A 12,576-nucleotide genomic window follows, 5' to 3' on the forward strand; every position below is an offset into this window, starting at 1 on the left:
GAATATTATAAATGTATAAATGTTCTTTATGTGAATGTAAAGTGCTATAAAAAGCTACAGATGTTCAAGGCTGTAGCTAGTAAAATAATGGAAGGATTTAACTGAGTATCAGCTAATTTGAACAACATGTGTGAGGTGTAATAGTGGAAAATAATCATGAAGTTTTAACATGTACAGTAGTTTCTATTTGTAAAAGTGACTTCAAATGGCAGTTGCATAGCATTAGCCACTGATAGAAGATCTTTGTTAAACACCACAATAGGACCAATCGGTTATGTGGGGTTTTGCCTGTAGGGGGTTTCAGGAATCAGAATAAGCAGTTCTCAGTCAGTCTACCCACCTGTGAGATGTACATGGTTCCTGGTACCATGTCACAACAATGTGGTTTATAAGATGCTGTGTACCCAGGGCACATCAAACTCAACATCCCTCTGCAGTAAAGAATATTCACTTCACCCATGTCAGATCTACCATTACAGCACAAAAGCACACACATCTCCAGTGGGGAATACATCCATTGATCCTAAGCCTTGAGAGCATGAAAAATTGAAGCAAATGTTAGACCCACAGTCCCTAGAGACTGTTCAGATATTAAATAAGTTTATCTAGTCTTGGCTGCAGCATAACCTTCCCATTTCCTTTAACGCTCAACACGTTATATTCCAGAAGTCTATCTGGGCCTTGAATATATTAGCTTTTATAGCTCTCAGCACAAAGAACTTCAAAAATTCATACCCTCGGGACAAAAAATTCCACTAACCTCTAACTGTATAGCCCTTATTGTAAAGTGCCTCAGCACTGTTGTCCGCAGCTTCATTTCCTGCTCCAGTCAGATATTATTGTCTTTTTTAAATGATATGTTTTACAATCACAAGACCCTGCTGACCATCAAGAACTTAAAGTACTTCATCAGCGAATTGCTCATTGGTGGCAAAACTGAAGAGGCTGGATTTGGTGTGGATCATGCTGCAGCCTGTGTCAGAGAGGCATTGGAGGAGTTGGTGCATGAAGGCGGTGTGAAAGTCTAGTGATTGTCTTAGTCACTTTTCTTGTGACCGCAAGATCCTGTTAATATGGAATGCTGCAAGTCCGATCATTGATTTATTTGTGGACGGCAGGGACAAACAGCAGGGAGCTATGTGGTCTCATTGACAGGGAGGACTAGGCTTCAAGTCTAAGTGTTGCCTGTTTACACTGGCCAGGAGAGAGGTGCCAGAGTCAGTGCACACCACCAGAGCCAGTGTGGTGTGGCTTCCAAGCTAGAGTTGGTGCTGCCCCCCAGTGTTCTCTCAGCAGAAAACAAGCTGTATTGTGTTTGAAGACTGCTGCAACATTCATGGGCTTAAGAGTCTTGGACTGTATTGTTTTGTGCGACTGTATTTTCTGATATTATATATGTTCTTGCTATCTTACTTAGTTACTTACTTGGGCCCTTGGTTTCCAGTGGAGCATAGGCCATCGATGACCTCCCGTCTCCACCATGCTCTGAAGTCTATGGTGTGGTTGGAGTTAATCAACACTTCTGCAATCCTTCGCATCCACTGTACAAGGGGACTGTATAGAACCTATACAGCTTCAGCAGAGCCTTGTTGGCCCATTTCCACTTCTCACAATGGGAACATAGGGTTGGACTTTGAGAGGCACTTGGCTATCTCACATGTACTCTTTGTGCCTCGTGCTGCATGTGACTGTCGGTACCGTGCTTTGCACCTTGGCTCCGGAATAACACTGTTTTGTTTGGCTGTATTCATGGGTGTTTATGTTTGGTTGAATGACAATAAAATTTGAACTTGTACTGCACATGTTTACTTCATAGTAACATTTTGACACCACCCTAAATGATACCTGCAGATATCAGTAGGCTGCCGAAGTGCCAGCCCTGTTCTCCACCTACAAGTTTAATCAGTTTAATGATACTGTATCAGGAGATTTTCAGACATCTGCTGTTAAGGACTGGGCATATGAGAATCAGAAAATTGCCATCTTGCAAATCAAGTACAAGTTCAAGTTCAAATTTATTGTCATTCAAACATACACATGTATACATCTAAACAAAATATCATTCCTCTACCACTGCCACTGGTTACGTGGACTGGCTATCGTGACAAGTGACACTGGTTATAGTGGCAAATAACACGGTTATGCGCACTGGTTATCGTGGCAAATGACACTGGTTATGTGGACTGGTTATAGTCTCCCTCATTCAGAAATAGTTGCTTGTTCTCCTCCACCCCACGCTGTGAAATACATCTGTGGAATCCGGCACAGCTACAACTACCCTCATTAGTATTAGCTCCAGTTACATATCCCAAATGTGGCAGAGTCCAAACAGATTAAGACTAGCATTCAGAAAGCACAATTTGCACTCAAATCTTTCATGCAAAGAGTTGATCAGAAGAAGCAAAACATGGCTCCTAAGGTGCCCCGCAGTCCCGCGATACACTTCACAAGACTTGCCAACACTAATAACAGAAGCCTATTGCCTATGCATAATAATGGGAGCAGGTCATAAAGAACTATTGGACTAGTCTCAGGACAATGAGGAATTCCAGTTGCATCAATGGGTTAGGAGCTCTGGGACCGCTTGAGAATTGACGTGACAGCAGAACGAAGCAGAGCATGGTTGTGAGAGGTCAGACTGACCCCACCAGGTAAGGTCACCAACTAAAACTATTTTCTAGACAATAATATTTGTTTCATGTTCAGATGTGCAGGGAGTTGGCAAAATTTAGGAGCTCCAGAATATTTTGTACTGGAAAGCAAATACTGGCACTGCAAAACTCAATAAACTGGGTCTGCTTGACCTAGTAAATGATCCACACATGGAATTCATTCTGCCAGCTCCTTCCCGTAGTTTCAGTGTCCAGCAAGCATCTGCAGTGTGCATTTCTTCTATGTTTGTTTAAATGCTGCCAAAATCGGTTGGCACTCATTATAGGTGAGGTAATTTGGCTTTATAGGGCATGTCTTATGAGAATAGCCTGAGCGAGCTTTTTTTTTTGGAGCAAAGGAGATGGGTTGATAGAAGTGAGCAGCATGATAAGAGGCATAGATCGAATGGATAGCCAGAAACTTTTCTCCCAGGGCAGAAATGGCTAATACAAGGTGGCATAATTTTAAGGTGATTGGAGGAAAGTATTGGAGGGGATGTGAGAGGTAAGTTTTTTTTTACACGGAGTGTGTGGGTGCATCGAACATCCTGCCAGGATTGGTATTAGAGGCAGATACAATGCAGATATTTAAGGAACTCTTAGGCACATGGTTGAGAGAAAATGGAGGGCATTGTAGGAGGGAAGGGTTAGATTGATATTAAGAGTAGTTTAAAAGGTCGGCACAACATGGGCCAAAAGATCCTGTACTGTGCTGCCGATAGTCCTGACGAAGGGTCTCGGCCTGAAACGTCGACTGTACCTCTTCCTAGAGATGCTGCCTGGCCTGCTGCGTTCACAAGCAACTTTGATGTGTGTTTCTTGAATTTCCAGCATCTGCAGAATTCCTGTTGTTTGCGTTTAAACTAGCTAAAGCAAATATTTTATCTTTCATATTAAATGGCGAATGCTCAGGTGGTCAAGGAAGAGTGGGTGGGTGGAGACACCAGAGTCAGCAGTGGCAGGAATCTGGAACGACATAAAATCTGTTGGAGGAACTCAGCAGGTCAGTGGGGTGAATAGAATTGTCAACACATGGGATCAAGACCCTGCATCAGGACTGAGAGCGGAGAGGGAATATAACCAGCATAAAGAGGAGAGGAGGAGAGGTGAGACAGATATCAATAGACAGCCAATAGCAGAATGATGCAGCCAAGGCACATGGGGGATAGGTGGATGCAAACGAGGGCAGAAAGAACAAAGTGTTGGGGGTGGGGGTTAGAATAAAGACAGGTGGGGGAGGAAGGTGGAGGAATGTGGAGACAGAAGCTGGAGGATGTTGAATGAGGACACAAAGGCTACAATTGTTGGAAGCTAATTAGCAAGGAAGATAATAAAGGGGTTGAGAGGGAAAATAAATTAGTCACGGTCAAATGGCAGAGCAGGCGCAATGGGCTGTTGAATGGCTTAAATTGTGTTATTTGTAAAATGTCTTATGGTCTATGGGCACTGTTAAGGGTGAGATGAAGGGCAGATGAAATGTGTCTGCAGTAGGTGAATGAAACCTGATGGGTAGATTTAGTGGGAGGGAGATGAACATGGGAAAAGGAAGGAGCAGGATTTCAGCAGGAGGAGAGAGAAGGGGAACATTAGGAAATAAAGGTGAACTGAAATTATAAAAAAAAACAATGTCCCAACCCAGAGAATGGAAGGTTGTCTACTAAATGAGGGTTGAGAAGTGCTCCAGACAGATAGTGAGTGACAATAGGAGGAGGTAGCAACTGACTCAAATACAGGAAGGGACGTTAGTGTTATGACTTGAATACAGTTTAACAATTTCATGAGTATCATCAAGGTCAGGAAATCCATCTCTCATCTCAATCAACTGCATTATGAGACCCACACGTGTCGGACACCCACATCATCCAAACCCCTAACATGTATTTTTCAAAAGTCAGTGAAGACTGGCGAAATCCCCAAGGACTGGAAATGGGCCAATGTTGTCCCAGTATACAAGAAGGGTGACTGCACTGATCCTGGTAACTATAGACTGGTAAGCTTAACATGTAACGCAGGTAAAATGATGGAATCATTAATAAAGAATGGGATGGAAAAGCAGAACAGACATGTTAGCAGGAAGCCAGCATGGGTTCAGAAAGGGGAAATTGTGGCGACCCATTTTTTGGCACCCACGAACCGCCTCACGAAACAGCGCGCGCAGGCAGAGGGCCGGCAGCAAAAAGGGCGCCAGGCCATCTTCACCAGCAGGGGGAAAATCCCGCGCGCAGAAAGGGTCTGGGAATATGCATTCCTCACAGTAGTCCCGCCCAGGGAGGGCGGGAACGGGAAGGCTTTAAAGCGGGCCGCGAAGTTTGAATAAATCTCTTTCATCGCAACGCTAACTCACCGACTCCGTGTGGTTATTCTAGCGCTGTGTGTAGCACATCGCCACAATTGGTGACCCCGACGGCCCAAACGATATTTGGACCAGAGATGACCGACGCTGCATCTGTTCACGCAGTTTCGTTAAAACTGCCAAGCTTCTGGACGCTGCGACCCCATTTATGGTTCGAACAAGCAGAAGCACAATTCCACATTCGGCAGATAACCTCCGATTCCACTCGTTACTACTACGTGCTGAGCTCCCTCGACCAGGAGACAGCTGCACAAGTTGAGGAGTTTATACAGTCGCCCCCGGAGGACGGCAAATACACAGCATTCAAAGCCCTGCTCATAAGGACTTTCGGACTCTCACGGCGCGAACGAGCACGCCGCTTAATGCACCTGGATGGTTTGGGAGACAGGCCACCGTCAGCATTAATGAACGAGATGCTGGCCCTGGCTGAAGGACACAAACCCTGCCTCATGTTTGAGCAGGCATTCCTAGAGCAACTGCCCGAGGACATATGCCTGCTGCTGTCCGACGCAGATTTCAGCAAACCCCGGGAGGTGGCAGCCCGAGAAGATGTGCTGTGGAATGCCAGGAAAGAGAGAGGGGCATCCGTCGCACAGATCACCAAGCCGCGTGCCCAACGACAGACCAGACCAGGCCCGGCAGCAGAGCCTACAAAACCCGGCAACAGGAGTGAGGAGCCCAACGAACAATGGTGTTTCTACCACCAGTGGTGGGGCACGGAGGCCCGCCGCTGCAGACCGCCCTGCAAATTCCCGGGAAACGCCAAGGCCCAGCCGCCGCCGATCGCTACGGCGGCTGGCCATCAGGACAGCCTCCTGTACGTCTGGGACAAGCAGTCGGGACGCCGCTTTTTGGTCGACACCGGAGCGGAGATCAGCGTCTTACCTCCAACAAGTTACGACACCCGCAACAGAGAACCGGGACCCACCCTGAGGGCCGCTAATGGCAGCACAATATGAACCTACGGCACCCGCACGGTGCGGCTACAGTTCAGCTCCAGCCGGTTCACGCGAGACTTCACGCTGGCCGCCGTGGCCCAACCACTGCTGGGGGCAGATTTTCTACGAGCCCACAGCCTGCTGGTCGACTTGCAAGGGAAGCGATTAGTCCACGCCAAGACTTTTCAAAAGTTCTCCCTGAGTGAAGCACAGTTGCCAGCCCCACACCTGGACTCCATCACGCTGTCCGACGATGAATTCACCAGGGTCCTGGCGGATTTCCCATCAGTACTGACACCGCAGTTCACGGCAGCCATGCCCAGACACGGAGTACAGCACCACATCCCGACCCAGGGACCACCCCTCCACGCCCGTGCTCGAAGGCTTCCCCCGGACAAGCTCCGACTGACGAAGGAGGAGTTCAAGAAGATGGAGGAATTAGGGATCATACGATGGTCGACAGCCCATAGGCCTCCCCCCTTCACATGGTGCCCAAGGCAACGGGGGGCTGGAGACCATGCGGTGACTACCGCAGACTGAACGAGGCTACAACGCCAGACCGCTACCCTGTGCCGCACATTCAAGACTTCGCAGCAAACCTACATGGCGCAAGGATCTTTTCCAAGGTAGACCTCGTCCGGGGATACCATCAAATCCCTGTACATCCGGACGACCTCCCCAAAACAGCACTCATCACCCCGTTCGGATTTTTCGAATTCCTCCGAATGCCGTTTGGTCTAAAGAATGCCGCACAGACTTTCCAGCGGCTAAGGGACGCGGTGGGACGTGACCTGGACTTTGCATTCATCTATTTGGACGACATCCTCATAGCCAGCAGTAGTCGGCAGGAGCATCTGTCCCACCTCCGCCAGCTCTACTCCTGCCTGAGTGAATTCGGCCTTACAATCAATCCAGCCAAATGCCAGTTCGAACTCGACACCATCGACTTCCTGGGCCACAGGATTACTAAAGACGGGGCAACCCCGCTGCCCGCCAAGGTAGACGCGGTCCGCCACTTCCCCCGACCCAACACAATCAAAGGCTTGCAGGAATTCGTGGGTATGGTGAATTTCTACCACCGTTTCCTCCCCTCAGCAGCCCGAACCATGCGCCCCTTGTTCACTCTAATGTCGGGTAAGGGCAAGGACATTACCTGGAACGAAGAGGCCGCAACCGCTTTCGTTAAAACCAAAGAAGCCTTGGCAAACACCGCGATGCTAGTGCACCCCAGAACGGACGTTCCTACTGCCCTCACGGTGGACGCATCCAACACAGCAGTCGGTGGAGTGCTGGAACAACTCATCGAGGGTCGCTGGCAACCCCTGGCGTTCTTCAGCAAACACGTACGACCACCCGAACTCAAATACAGTGCTTTCGACCAGGAGCTATTGGCACTATACCTGGCAATCCGGCATTTCAGGTACTTCTTAGAAGGTAGGCCCTTCACCGCATTCACAGACCACAAACCGCTTACCTTTGCGTTCACTAAGGTGTCCGACCCCTGGTCGTCCCGCCAGCAGCGACATCTGTCCTACATCTCCGAGTACACGACGGACATCCGGCATGTCTCTGGAAAGAACAATGTCGTGGCAGACGCACTTTCCAGACCTACCATACAGGCCCTGTCCCAGGGGGTGGACTATGCAGCGCTGGCAGAGGCACAGCAGGCAGACACTGAGGACTGCAGTCTCCAGTTTGCAGCTCCAAGACCTCCCCGTAGGCCCAGGTGAGAGGACCCTACTGTGTGACGTAGCTACCGGCCAACCCCGCCCCCTTGTCCCAGCAGCCTGGCGCCGGCGGGTGTTCGAATCCATTCACAACTTAGCACACCCCTCCATCAGGACAGCTGTCCGGCTGGTCTCCAACAGGTTCGTGTGGCATGGACTTCGTAAGCAGGTCAGTGAATGGGCCAAAACATGTATGCAGTGCCAAACGGCCAAGGTGCAGCGGCACACCAAGGCTCCACCGCAGCGGTTCGAACCCACCCGCCGGAGGTTCGACCACATCCATGTGGATATCGTGGGGCCCCTGCCAGTGTCACGAGGAGCGCGGTACCTCCTAACTATGATAGACCGGTTCACCAGATGGCCAGAGGCAGTCCCGCTCAGCGACACCACCTCCGAATCCTGCGCCCGAGCACTGATCGCAACCTGGGTAGCACGCTTTGGGGTACCGGCCCACAATACCTCCGACAGGGGCGCCCAGTTCACCTCCAGCCTGTGGTCGGCTATGGCCAGACTTTTAGGAACACAGCTACACCACACAACTGCCTACCACCCACAGTCGAACGGACTAGTGGAGCGCTTCCACCGTCACCTGAAATCGGCTCTCATGGCGCGCCTGGAGGGGCCTAACTGGGTGGACGAACTTCCCTGGGTCCTGCTCGGAATCCGCACGGCGCCCAAAGAGGATCTACACACCTCGTCGGCCGAGTTGGTGTACGGCGTGCCCCTGGTCGTCCCAGGAGAGTTCATACCAGCCCCAAGGGGGCAAGAGGAAGAACCCACAGCAGTCCTGGACAGACTACGGGAGAGGCTCGGTAACCTGGCCCCCATACCCACTTCACAGCATGGACAGAGCCCGACCTGCGTACCCAAAGACCTGCAGAACTGTAAGTTTCTTTTTGTACGACGGGGCGGACACCGGGCACCGCTACAGCGGCCTTACGAGGGGCCATTTAAGGTGATCAGGAACAACGGGTCCACGTTCGTGCTGGACATTGGGGGGAGAGAGGAGGTTTTCACGGTGGACCGACTCAAACTGGCCCATGTGGACTTGGCGCAACCGGTCCAGGCTCAGGCACCGCGGCGCAGGGGCAGACCTCCCAAACAGAGGCCGATCCAGACTGTGGACAATGGGGGAGGTATCGCCGGTTCTGGGGGGGGGTTATGTGGCGACCCATTTTCTGGCACCCACGAACCGGCTCACGAAACAGCGTGCGCAGGCAGAGGGCCGGCAGCAAAAAGGGCGCCAGGCCATCTTCACCAGCAGGGGGAAAATCCCGCGCGCAGAAAGGGTCTGGAATATGCATTCCCCACAGTAGTCCCGCCCAGGGAGGGTGGGAACGGGAAGGCTTTAAAGCGGGCCGCGAAATTTGAATAAATCTCTTTCATCGCAACTCTAACTCACCGACTCCGTGTGGTTATTCTAGCGCTGTGTGTAGCACATCGCTACAAAATCATGTTTTACTAATATGCTGGAGTTCTATGAAGAGGCATCTAAAACTTATGATAACAATAGAGCAGTTGATGTCATTTACTTGGACTTTCAGAAAGCCTTTGACAAGGTACACAACAAGAAGTTAATCATATTACAGGAGGTAGGAATTCAGGGTAAGGTGTGTGAATGGATGCAGAACTGGCTCAAAAACAGAAAACAACGAGTTATGGTGAGGATCATTTTCACACTTAGAAGATGTTAAAAGTGGGGTTCCGCAGGGATCAGTTTTGAGACCACTGCTGTTTTTAATTTACATTGATGATTTGGATAAGCACATAACAAATAAGCTAGTAAAGTTTGCCAATGACACAAAATTAGGGGGATGGGCTGATAACATTCAGGCAGCAGAATCAATACAGTTAGATCTGAATAGAATCCAGGGGTGTGCAGATAAATGACAGATGTAATTTAATGTAAGTAAATGCTAAATATTACTTATAGGAAGTAGAAATATTAGACATAAACATACAATAGAGGGTATTGAGCTAGAAGGAGCATCGTATGAGAAGGATTTGGGCTTCCTGGTAGACTCATCACTATCAATGTACGGAAGTGATTGGGAAGGCTAATAGAATGTTGGGCTATATAATGCGCTCAGTGGAGTTCCAGTCTAGAGATGTTCTCCTTAAGCTTGTGAGGGCACTCCTTGTACAATTTTAGTCTCCATATTTTGTGACAGATGCAAAGGCACTGGAAAGAGTTTGGAGAAGGGACATGAGACTCATTCCGGGTCTGCAGGATATGAGCTACAAAGCAAGACTGAAATAATTAAATCTTATTGGGCTAAGTAGACGTAGAATGAGGGAAGATATGATAGAAGCATTCAAAATCATTAAGGGTATAAGTGGAGCCTGATTAAAGGGAGATTTCAGGCTAACATCAGGAAGCATAACACAGCGAGTTGTGGTCACATGGAACAAACTACCGAGTAGTGTAGTTGAGAGTAGTACCTTAGAGACTTTCAAATCTAAACTCAACAGTTATTTCAACACACTATGTGAATTTGGCAAGCTTTGTTGGGCTGAATGGCCTGTTCTTGTCAAAAACTTTCTAATATTCTAACGTTCTAATCAATCACCTATAAATCATCTCTACCAAAGCTCATAGCCCTTCACCTAAATCTCATAGCCTGCATAAATAATCAGCAATTTGGCAATGGCAGGCACATCACCCAGACATTACATGGCATTCGCTAACACTTCTGACTCTCCCTTGCAATAGAAGATAACACATAACCTGTGGCAGCAGAAGCAAATCTACAAAGAGACAAGCACTTTCCACCTTCCCAAGCCAATGGAGAACTCAGACCATCATAATTGTGCTTACGACAGATCCTGTGTTTGATATGGATGAACTGGATTGAAGAGCTGAGAGGGAAAGGTTAGGCTGATATTACAGTAGGTTAAAAGGTCGGCACAACATCATGGGCTGAAGTTCCTGAACTGTGTTGTACTCTTCTATGTTCTATAGCTCTAGGGTCTGAAGAAGCATACCTACTTAAAGCGTGCTAGGTGAATTTAATTACCTTGGAGGAAAGAGAATCTGTTATCTCACTTGGGCAGCAATGTGTTGCAAGTTGTAATGCATTGCCAATGAACCCAGCACTAGTCTGGAAAGTCCTGGGTGGGATATAATCTGCCACAGCACCTTTCCTCATTCTCTTACAGCAATCACCATGTCATTGAGCATGGGACTCTGGCCCTGTTCTGTGCCTGTGGTTACATGAGATGTCCATGGACAATGAAACAAAGTTAAGATTTCAAGTTGATGATTTTCCATTCTAATCCAATTGTCCATGTACCTGAAACATGAACCTTGTTTATATCTCCACTGATGCTACCTGACTTTCTAAGTATTTCCAACATTCTCTGTTTTTATTACAAGGACATTACTTAGGCTAGCCGAGTTTAGCTATAAGAAGAGATAGGGTTGTGTTCTTTGGAACAGGAAACTGAAAGGAAATTTAATTGATGTAAATATAATTACAAGAAAGTAGGACTGTATCTTTGGGAAGATGTTTGACGGAAAGAAGTATAGATTGACATATATTTAACAGAATATATGTAACAGAATTAGAGGGCAGCTTGGATGTTGTTTTTTTCATCCAGGGGCTATAGGGAGACTCAAATGCATGCTTGAAAGGCAGATTCTCATACTAGAATAAAAAATACTTGAAATGACATAACATTCAAGGCTACCATCTAAGAGCTGAGAAGATAAGCCAACTTGATGCCATTTTCATAACAGGCCAAATGGCTTCCTTCTGTGGAGCCATGTTACTTTCCAGTTTGTAAGCTTTTACGATTTCACTTGGTGTCATAGAGTCGTAGAGCATTAACACACAGAAACAGGACTTCGGCCCATTTAGTCCATGCTGCACTATTATCATCCCAGTACTATCGACCTGCACCTGGACCACAGCCATCCACACCCCTCCCACCATGTACTTATCCAAACTTCTCTTAAATGTTGAAACCCAACCTGATTGGGTTGCACCACTTCTGCTGGCAGCTCATTCCACACTGTCACCACCCTTTGACTGAAGAAGTTCCTCCTTATGTTCCCATTTCAACTTTCACTCTTAATCTGGTGCTAGTCCCACCCAGCCTCTGTGGAAAAAAAGCCTACTTGCACTTACCCTGTTTATATCCCTCATAATTTTATATACCTCTGTCAAATCTGCCCTCGTTCTCCTATTCTGCAGAGAATAAAGTTGTAACCTATTCAACCTTTCCCTATACCTCAGCTCCTCAAGTCCTGGCAACATTCTTGTGAATATTGAAAAACAGTGTGTTTGGCAAATTGCAACAGTATACAACTTCCCTCTAAAATCCCTTGACAGACAAGGCCTTCTGCTGACACTGCTTCTTCACTTTATCCTCCTCTGACATTTGCTTGTTTGCCCAGTCATGCAGTAGATATGGAAGAACTGCCACTAGGGCGTTTAAGTCAGGTAGCAAAAGAATCTAACTAAAATCACACTGAGGTTTCTGAAACTCCAGCCCTTTCTGAACACTAGCTCTGAATATCAAATTCCCTTTCCATATCGGTTCCTAAGGATGTCATAGCCAAGGGTGGTAGTGGGGATAAACTCCCACTACCTATAAAGTGTCCCAAATGGTATGCGTCTCTAACAGCCTCTGACAACCAAGTCCAACTCTCGGCTTTCACTGTGTCTTAGCTGCTAGGCCTGGCGGAACTGTTTCTACTGACAAGAGAAGGGGCAAAGGTGGACCACTGGCGCCTCAAAACCGGTTGCTTCGGGCAGGTGGGGCTCGTCAGCCTGCCTAGGAGAAGGAAAACTCTGATTTTAAATCTCCACTGCCTTGCGGCCATACCCACCCATCGGAAAGGCTTCAGGAGTAAATTTCGAGGAGGAAATCCGGAGCTGGAGTCCGTAAGGCAGTTTGATATT

The sequence above is a fragment of the Mobula hypostoma genome, chromosome 2 (assembly GCF_963921235.1).
Source record: "Mobula hypostoma chromosome 2, sMobHyp1.1, whole genome shotgun sequence".
In the NCBI taxonomy this organism is placed as follows: domain Eukaryota; kingdom Metazoa; phylum Chordata; class Chondrichthyes; order Myliobatiformes; family Myliobatidae; genus Mobula; species Mobula hypostoma.